Source organism: Tachypleus tridentatus, chromosome 7, assembly GCF_004210375.1.
Source record: "Tachypleus tridentatus isolate NWPU-2018 chromosome 7, ASM421037v1, whole genome shotgun sequence".
Classification (NCBI taxonomy): Eukaryota; Metazoa; Arthropoda; class Merostomata; order Xiphosura; family Limulidae; genus Tachypleus; species Tachypleus tridentatus.
The window spans coordinates 44,948,826-44,957,399 of record NC_134831.1 but is presented as its reverse complement, the minus strand read 5'-3'; the positions used below and the strand labels follow the sequence as shown (position 1 = coordinate 44,957,399).

The 8,574-nt window shown below is 35.4% G+C and overlaps 1 long non-coding RNA gene across 1 annotated transcript; it reads right to left on the bottom strand.

The window, feature by feature from the left end:
• Positions 1-2,159: 2,159 nt before the first annotated feature.
• Positions 2,160-8,274, bottom strand: LOC143255563 (uncharacterized). Its single transcript, XR_013030721.1, has 2 exons — positions 8,106-8,274; positions 2,160-3,592 (listed from the first exon to the last, which is right to left on the bottom strand). It is a non-coding gene; the product is annotated as an uncharacterized LOC143255563 (long non-coding RNA).
• Positions 8,275-8,574: the final 300 nt, after the last annotated feature.

The following is an 8,574-nucleotide window of genomic DNA, read 5'->3' as shown; positions in this document are numbered from 1 at the left end:
ACTTCTTAGTTCAGAGCAAGAGATACAAAACAACAACAAAATACATGAGGAACAAAGACTAACGTAGGTTTGTATTTGTCAGTTTGTGATATTTATGTTACTTAGCTGCCGGAAGTATTTTTCATTCATATTCTTTCAAATGAAGTGGTAATTAAGGAACAGTAAAGGTTTACGTAAGAGCATCTTATAGCGCCTTAAGTACAGTGAAAACATTGGTAATCCATGAATATAAAGACGGGTTCGATCACACAAGTGATGGTACCTTAGTAACATAGTGCATAGAGAAAGCTCCAATACAAAGGTACATTGGTATCTTAGCAACAGTACAAAATTGTTTATTTGTCTGACTGTGAAAACACTTGCCGAAACACAAAGCGTGAGTTCTTTTCATTTTAACATTCGTCTGAAAATTAGCGAAGGGTGGGAGCAATAATAGTTTTTGACAAAAATTATTCAGAGTGAAGTGACGCATGTTTCTTTTTGGTCTGTCATTAAGCGCCTATTCCACTTCGATACATTAATTATTTGAATTATCTTATCCTACTTTTGTCATATTATTACTAGGGAGATTCCCGGTAAGTCAGCGATAAATTTTCAGGAGGTACAAAGCTAAAATCCAGGGCTCGATTCCCTACGGTGGACAGAGAGCAGATATCTCATTTTGTAGCTTTAATCACTCAAAATAACAACCACAGACAGTACCATGCATCATTTGTTTAAGCGAAAACCAAATACTAACTGTTTTACACGTGTTTTGAGCTATACAATTCGAAAATTACTTCGATATTTGTCGATATATATTCTGTTGTTTTTTTCTAATTTTAAATATAATATTTAAACACACTAACAAAAGGCTTTCATAATTCAGTAGTTTTGGTTTCAAATTACAGTCAGTGTACTTCAATGATTTCATTGTTAAATATTCTGGTTTTATTATTTTTAAAATATTTAAATACACTGATAAAAGGAATTCATAACACTGTCGTTTTGATTTCAAATTACGGTCAATATACAATTACAAAAAAACTGCCATGTTTGATCACATTTAGAACCTACGTAAGGTCTGGACTGATAATAAATTACTGGTAAAGAAACTGAAAACTCATGCTATCAGAAGTTTTAATCAGTAGATGAATGTGCAGAATTCAGTTTTACAACAACTATAACAGACTTGATGCAAAGGAACGAAAATATTACCAATTCAGTACAGTACAAAAAAAAAAAAGATAAATAAAGCCTAACAATATTCGAATAAAGAAGGACGTTATATTATAGCATAAGTAGGCCTACGACGATTACAAGCGTAAGGTAACACGTAGCACGTTCAACAATAAATAAAACCTTTCCTTCTGCTTATAAGCAGTTATTTACCAGCCTATTATCACAATACCAAAGAAATTAGTAACACAATCAAATAAATCTACCAAGTAATGTTGCAATATTTAATTCTCACGAAGCATTAGGCGTAAGGAAAGGGTTACAGATAATGTCATAGGTTTAATGAAGCACTTGATATAGGGAATGTTACGTAATACACAACTCTTCCAAAATTCTATGTTTATGGAATAATATTAATGGCTATCAAAATCTCACTATACAGCTGGCGTGAAGAAACCTGATGTATGTTACGTATCTGTCTTATATACAATTAAACTGTACAAAATTCAATGTTCTGAAATAAATGCGTTTTTTTTTCATTCTAAATATAAGTAACGTAGCAAAGAAAATCTTAAAAGGGTACACGCTGTTCAAGAGGTTAACCCGTAGTAAATATAATTTGTCGGGCTTTGCAGTTTGATACTGGGCAGTCAACGCTTAGATGGAAATCGAAATGGCACAGAAAATCCACCGTTGCTCCTTGCTTTGAAGCCTCCTCAAAATACTCTGGTTGCGATTTATGAGAGTGAATAAAATAAGAAATCAAGTTATCTAATATCACCGCATGTTCTCACCACTCGTGTCACACTTGTTCCTTAAGGTTAGATAGAACACAGCGAATGGGAAGTATGACTCGCTCACTTGTAAAACTTGTTTGACTTGTGCAAGTATACTTAAATGTTTCTAAACTTTCGAATTATTTACCATAAACCGTAAAGTCAACCCATTCTGAGTCTTCAGGAAGCTCTCAATATATGGACAAGAACAACAATGAAACAGAATTTTAACTCAACAGATTTATTATCGTGCTTAATGTAATATCACATGGTCTTACATGACTGTCGATCTGTAAATACAACTACGTACACTTTAAAAGTCGATTTAGTTATACAACTTTTAACGTGAGTTTACCAAGCAGTGAAAAAGAACAGCCAGTCATAAATCGTATTTTCACTGTTGTGCCCGCGGGCTTGGCTGAGTTTACACCGAGGCAGTAGGGTTGCCAAGGTCAACGTTGAGGCATGTTATTTCCAATACCTATCCAAGCTAAGAAACGTTTATTGTTACAGATGCGTGTCTATTAAGCCAGAACCTTTCAACCAATCAAAGAAAATAAGAATGTATACAAAATGATACAAATATTTACGTGTAAATATGACTTACATGTATGTATATTTCCATCTACGTTAATAACAAGCCCAGCGTGTTATGTTAGGCAGCTAAGCCTTGCTCAGAGTGACAACATTAAAATATAACCTAAAGATCCAGGAAATAAAAACGTGTTTGTGGGATACCTTTGTAAGTTCCAGTTCGTTAACATTCTAACATTTGTTAAAATTCCACTCATCGAAGCTGTACATTTACTTACCACTGAATGTTAGAATGAATAACGTTGAGAAAAACATCTGAATGGAGGACTGCGCCGTGTCGCGAGGATTTATTTAAGGCTCATCTTTTCAAATGGTACAAGCATTGTTCCTCTCATGCAGAACGGTACTTATTTGCAGGTGACACGAAAGCAAGGCATACAGTCATGCATTAATTTTTTTCCAGTTTTCAATGTACGTGTCTCTGTTTCGAAGCAAGCTGTAATCTTCTTTCGAAATTGTCATTGAAATAGATTCTGTCTGAGAAATAACGTTAGCTGTGAACGAAAAACTTACCAAAGTATTAAGACCTAAATCTGTACTTACTGCAAACGAAATTCGAACTTTTTCATTCCTTTACTGTTGTATGAATAGAAATAACAAAGAAACAGACTTATATGCATGAGTGACATCAGAGTGAACGACCAGGGTATTTGGCAATTCACACAAATAAATGGGTTAATGTTACATCTCCTTTCGTAATCAGAATTGAAAAACAACACAAAGGTTTGTTATTATTATTAGAACAATAATTATGAAAACCTCGTTAGAAGGAATTGCTAATTAACAAACATATACTCAGGAGATTTATCAGCTTCTGGCCCTGTATGGCCAGGTAGTTAAGACAGTCGACCCGCAATCTGCGTGCCGTAGGTTCGAATCCTAATCACACCAAAGATGCTTGTCCTTTCCGACGTGGAGGCGTTATACCGTGACGGTCAATCCACTATTTGTTGGTAAAAAGAGTGCTCCAAAAGGTGGCGGTAGGGGTTAATGACTAGCTGTCGTTCCTCTAGTCTTACACTGCTATATTAGGGACGGCTAGCGCAGATAGCCCTCGTGTAGCTCTGCGAGAAATAAATAAAACAAACATTATCATCTTCAGGTATACAATTTCTAGTCGTTCAGTCAAACTAATGACCAACGCATGTTTAAACTAACTATATGAGAAGATATACGGTTATCTTAAGAGATTTTAGAATTTATAATAATGACAGTTCTATTGTTAAATAAAACAAACTTGTACTTGCAACCTGTTATTTCTTAAACTACAATATAATTTTTCTTTTAATTAGATGGAAACCATAAAGTTTGGCTTGTCAAATGTAACAAGTTTTCTCTTCGATACGATAATTTTAATCTCCGGTCAGGAGTAACTAGTTTTCTCTACATTTTTGTTACAGATACATCTCTAATCAGATGTATCTAGTTTCCTTAAATTTCTGAACGTAACCAGTTTCCCTCGAATTTGATGCGATTATTTTTATATCTCCTCAGATTTATCAAGTTTTTCTAAATATTGGTATGATTGTTTTGATCTCTGGACAAACATAACCAGTTTAATCAGGTTTCAAAAGAGTTATCTTTATTGCTAATAAAACGTAACCAGTTTTCCATAAACTTCGACATTATTGATTTGATCCCTGCAAGAAGAAACCAGATTTTTTTTTTTAATCTTTGTGCGAGCACTTTGTTCTCCGGTCAGGTGTAATGAATTTATCTAAACCTCTACACCATTCGTTTGATTTTTGCGAAATGTAATCGATTACATGTTTGTCTTGATAAGAGGATGATAATGGATATGCTTTATTAAAAATTCATTTGAGAAAATTTATTTTTTTAAATCTAACAGCTAATGCACTCAAAGTGAAATTATTTATAGAAATAAAATAAAATGCATTAGAAGTATTAAGTAACAAATCTGGAATTTTGCCGTTTGTCTCTGGGTTTATTTGTTACTAATATACTTGAACGTCATTCTATATTTCATCTTGTAGATTATATTAATACTTGCGATAATATTGGCCCTACTCGATTATCTCTGGGTCTTCGGATAGTCTTATTAACAGTCCAGTTTGTTTCTAGTTAAGCACAAAGTAACACAATGGACAATCTCTGCGCAGAAATAACACCGTGCCATAGTTCCATGGTATGCATTCTGTTATTGTCGAAGAAGTAAAGAAATAAAAACCCGCTTTGCACTTTGTAGTTATGGGTTATAAGAACGACAACAAAATCCCACTGTTCAGCCTGACTAGAGTAGCCCAAGAATTAGCGGTGGGGGATATTGACTATCTACCTTCTGTCAAAATTGAGAACGACTAACATAGATAGTCCTGGCGTACTTCTCCACAAAATACGTCAAATAAACAAAGCTTTCGATTTAACGTGTTTATCAGTAAATAGCAAATGCAACCTTTCAGAGATCTAATTCTGTTGGAGAAGGGATCGTTTTTCACTTTGAAAATTAAATTCGTTTGCGTCACTGCTTTGAGTGGTGAGCAAAACAACCAGGAGTGAAATCGTTAAACGGGTAAAATACTCCAACGGATCATATACTTAGTACGAAACATAATATATCCTTTTTAATACTGTGTTTTAACAAACACCAACCAGAATAATTCTTATAGCTACGGTTTCATACGAAATCTCTTGTCGATAGGTCAGTAACCGTGAGTTGTGGGTGTTAAATTTTACAGCTTGTATTTTCACGGCAACAATTATAAAAGTTGTTCTTTACATGGGAAAGATAAAGGCTCCTAAATAAGGGTATACTTATTCTTTATTTAAAATGAGTCAATCGGTGTTCCATACTTTTCCGTGGGAAGCTAAGGAGTGATTGTGTAATTCCTTCTAAGTGCTCTTTAGGGGATTGTGTAACTTGCGAGTGGGTGTGGGCAAAGAAGAAAGTTTATACAAATAAGCCCGAATTTGTCTCTTACGTAATAATTTCAATCAACGTTTTATTGTCTTGGTATGCGACACACAGAAACTGCTGCTACAAATGGAATTACAAAAGTTTCCCCCTGAAAAACAACACTGAAACAACACATGTAACTTATTTCACATTTATGATTTTTCTTTCGTTTTTTCAATATTTTAAATATTATACATTTATATTTTTTGTAAACGAAACCTTCCATTACCCCTTCCCCACAGTGGCACAACAGGGGGGCAGAGCACTTATAACCCATTGTGTAGTTTTGTACTTAACTACAAACAAAGAAGCAAACCAACCCTCCTATTGGAATCCATTTTTAATGTGTGATTTAAGCGACCTGTATTGTTCAAAGATGAGCATATATATACATATATATATATATAAATCTGAAGTCGGAGTAGAAAATACAAACATACAAATATACAGATAATGTATTTGATTCTTTTAGAGGTATCTTGAGAATACATTGTAATGAGAAGATAACAATCCAGAAGGGTGGTTTAAAGCTCTCTTTTTGTTTCATATATTCATTCAAAGTTGCACAATACCTATTTACCTACTCATAACTACTTCCAAGTGGTAGAATTATTAACAGCACCCATCGCCAGCTTTTATGTTACTCTAATTAAATAGTAAGATTTGACCGTTATCCTATAGCACGCTTGTGTCTAGCCCTCCCTACCCTGGCTCCAGCCATGTAGTATACAATGTGTTTAGTTACATAACCAAGCAACGTTCTGATTATTCTGATCAAATAAAGGAATTTGGTCGTCACTCTTATAACACAGTCTTGTCCTCAGAGGGCAACAGACCACTAAACGTAATCCCTCTTATTTACAATCAGAGTACGATAGCCACTTGACCTTCGTATGAATATTTTTTTCTTTTGTGGTTATGACATTTGAGCTTTAGTTTGAATTGAACTATGACTTGTCTAGAATAGTTTAGTAGCATTTAGCAATGGGTAGTTTTAAAAGTTAATTACGTTGTTTACCCTTACAACAATTTGACCGTTTTGGTTAGTTATAGAGCGAAACACATTGAGATGAAATGCGAATTGTTTATCTTGTACCACAAACTGATTTTGGGTGATATGTCACACACAAAAAAAAAAGACATATGTTCGTGAAGCTTGAATAGCTGATGATCATGGCTTGTGCAATGCTAATTTTCACCGAGAAGGTTCTATTTTTCTTAAAATCTTCACACGCCTATAGAAACCCCTGTTCACAGTGGATAAAGTTATTCTTTTATGGAAATAAAATCTTGTTCTTCCCACTTAAGCTGTCTCTCACATGCACGCGCGCGTGCGTTGTGAAGAGCCCAAAATCCTTATCGGCCGTTGATTTCGATTTCATACTGCCTGTTGTTGTTTTCACCACCTTTGTTTCATCCCAGTTGTCAACTTCCTTATATTTTTATCCCCTTTTTACTCCTCTAAATATTATTATTTTTTCGTGTTGTTTCTGAACATTAAGCCCACCAGGACATTCAAATCGCAAGCGGAGCGAAGAGAAACGAAAGTTTTTGAACGCCCGCTGTTATATTTGCCCCTAAGCTTCGGCTTAAATTTTAAACCAAAATTCCTGCCACGATTTCTGCTTTGCTTTGATTAAAGATTTCTTCTGAACAGGTCCCTGTATGGCCAGGGGATTAAGTCACTCGATTCGTAATCAGAGGGTGGCAGGTTCGAATCCCCGTCATACCAAACATGCTCGCTCTTTCAGCTTTGGGAGCGTTATAATATGACGGTCAATCCCACTATTCGTTAGTAAAATAGTAGCCCAAGAGTTGGTGGTAGGTGATGATGACTAGCTGCCTTTCCTCTAGTTTTACACTGCAAAATTAGGGACGACTAACACAGATAGTCCTCGAGTAGTTTTGCGCGAAATTCAAAACAAACCAAACCAAATCAGTTGCTTACTCCTCACAGCTAAGTATCTCATAACTCCTAAAACCTTACTGGTTCGGACATGAACTTCTGGTCACAGAAGTGCGCCATACGAGAGAGAAAGAACGAGAAAAAGTCTCCTGCTCGTGTTTAATTACGTAATCATGCATTGTTGTCGAGTAATGGACAGGCTATTCACGATCTTTTTTATAGAGCTATTGTTGTGAGAGAGGTCATGACAGAGCCAACCGTGGGAAAGCACAGAGAAATATTTGTCACGCACAAGATATTGTAACTGTAAAAGCTGAGGCCCGTATTCAATGAAAAAGTTGCCTATTACTATCGTAATAAGTGCGAAACAACATGAAAACATTAATTATTATACTTGCACATTATTCTATTTAGACATGAAAATACGTGAAACCTATTCGAAAAATATTATATACCTATGAAAGAAAAAGATTTGACCCTAGTAGCGTTTATTGCGTCTATTTTAAACACATTACGACTGTTAGTGCTAAAATTTGCAGTACGCCTGCGAACTTATAATGCTAGAAACCGGTTTCTGGCGATGTAAGTCCGCAGAAATGCCGCTGTGCCACTAGGGAACAGCAGTTTTTCAACATGCTGGACTAATCTCAGAAAAATATTGCCAAAGTATGAAGTAATTTGGTTCGGAATTATTTTTCTAATATTGTGCCTTCAGCGCCTAATCTTACCACTGTTCTTATTCCTAAAGAACACTTACTTGACTGTTGTAAAGCAGAAAGCTATGCAATGGGCTACCTGTGCCGTGCCCACCACGAATATCGCAACACGACTTTTAAACTTGTATTCCTTCGGACTGACTTACTCCTGAGCCAGTGGGAGCCTCTCTAACGAACAGTGAAAGATGACATTATATACACACGTTACTATTCTTCCCAAAAGAAAAGATTACATGCCTTAATATAAGGCTTAACTGTTTTAATTATTTTGGAACAAGAAATAGTTTTTGTGTCGTTTACATAATGCGCATGCACATTGCCAATAGTATGATGCTTGTTTTAGAATTCTCACGTAAAGATATACATAAGAGATATCTGCGCACAACACTACCTTTAAGTTTGAGCAGATAGTCCAGACGGACGGCAGCTATCCTGTGGCTTCCAGCGCCATCTTTTTGGGCTACTCTTCTTCTGACCGAATAATGGGATTTGTACTTCAATGTTGTAGCA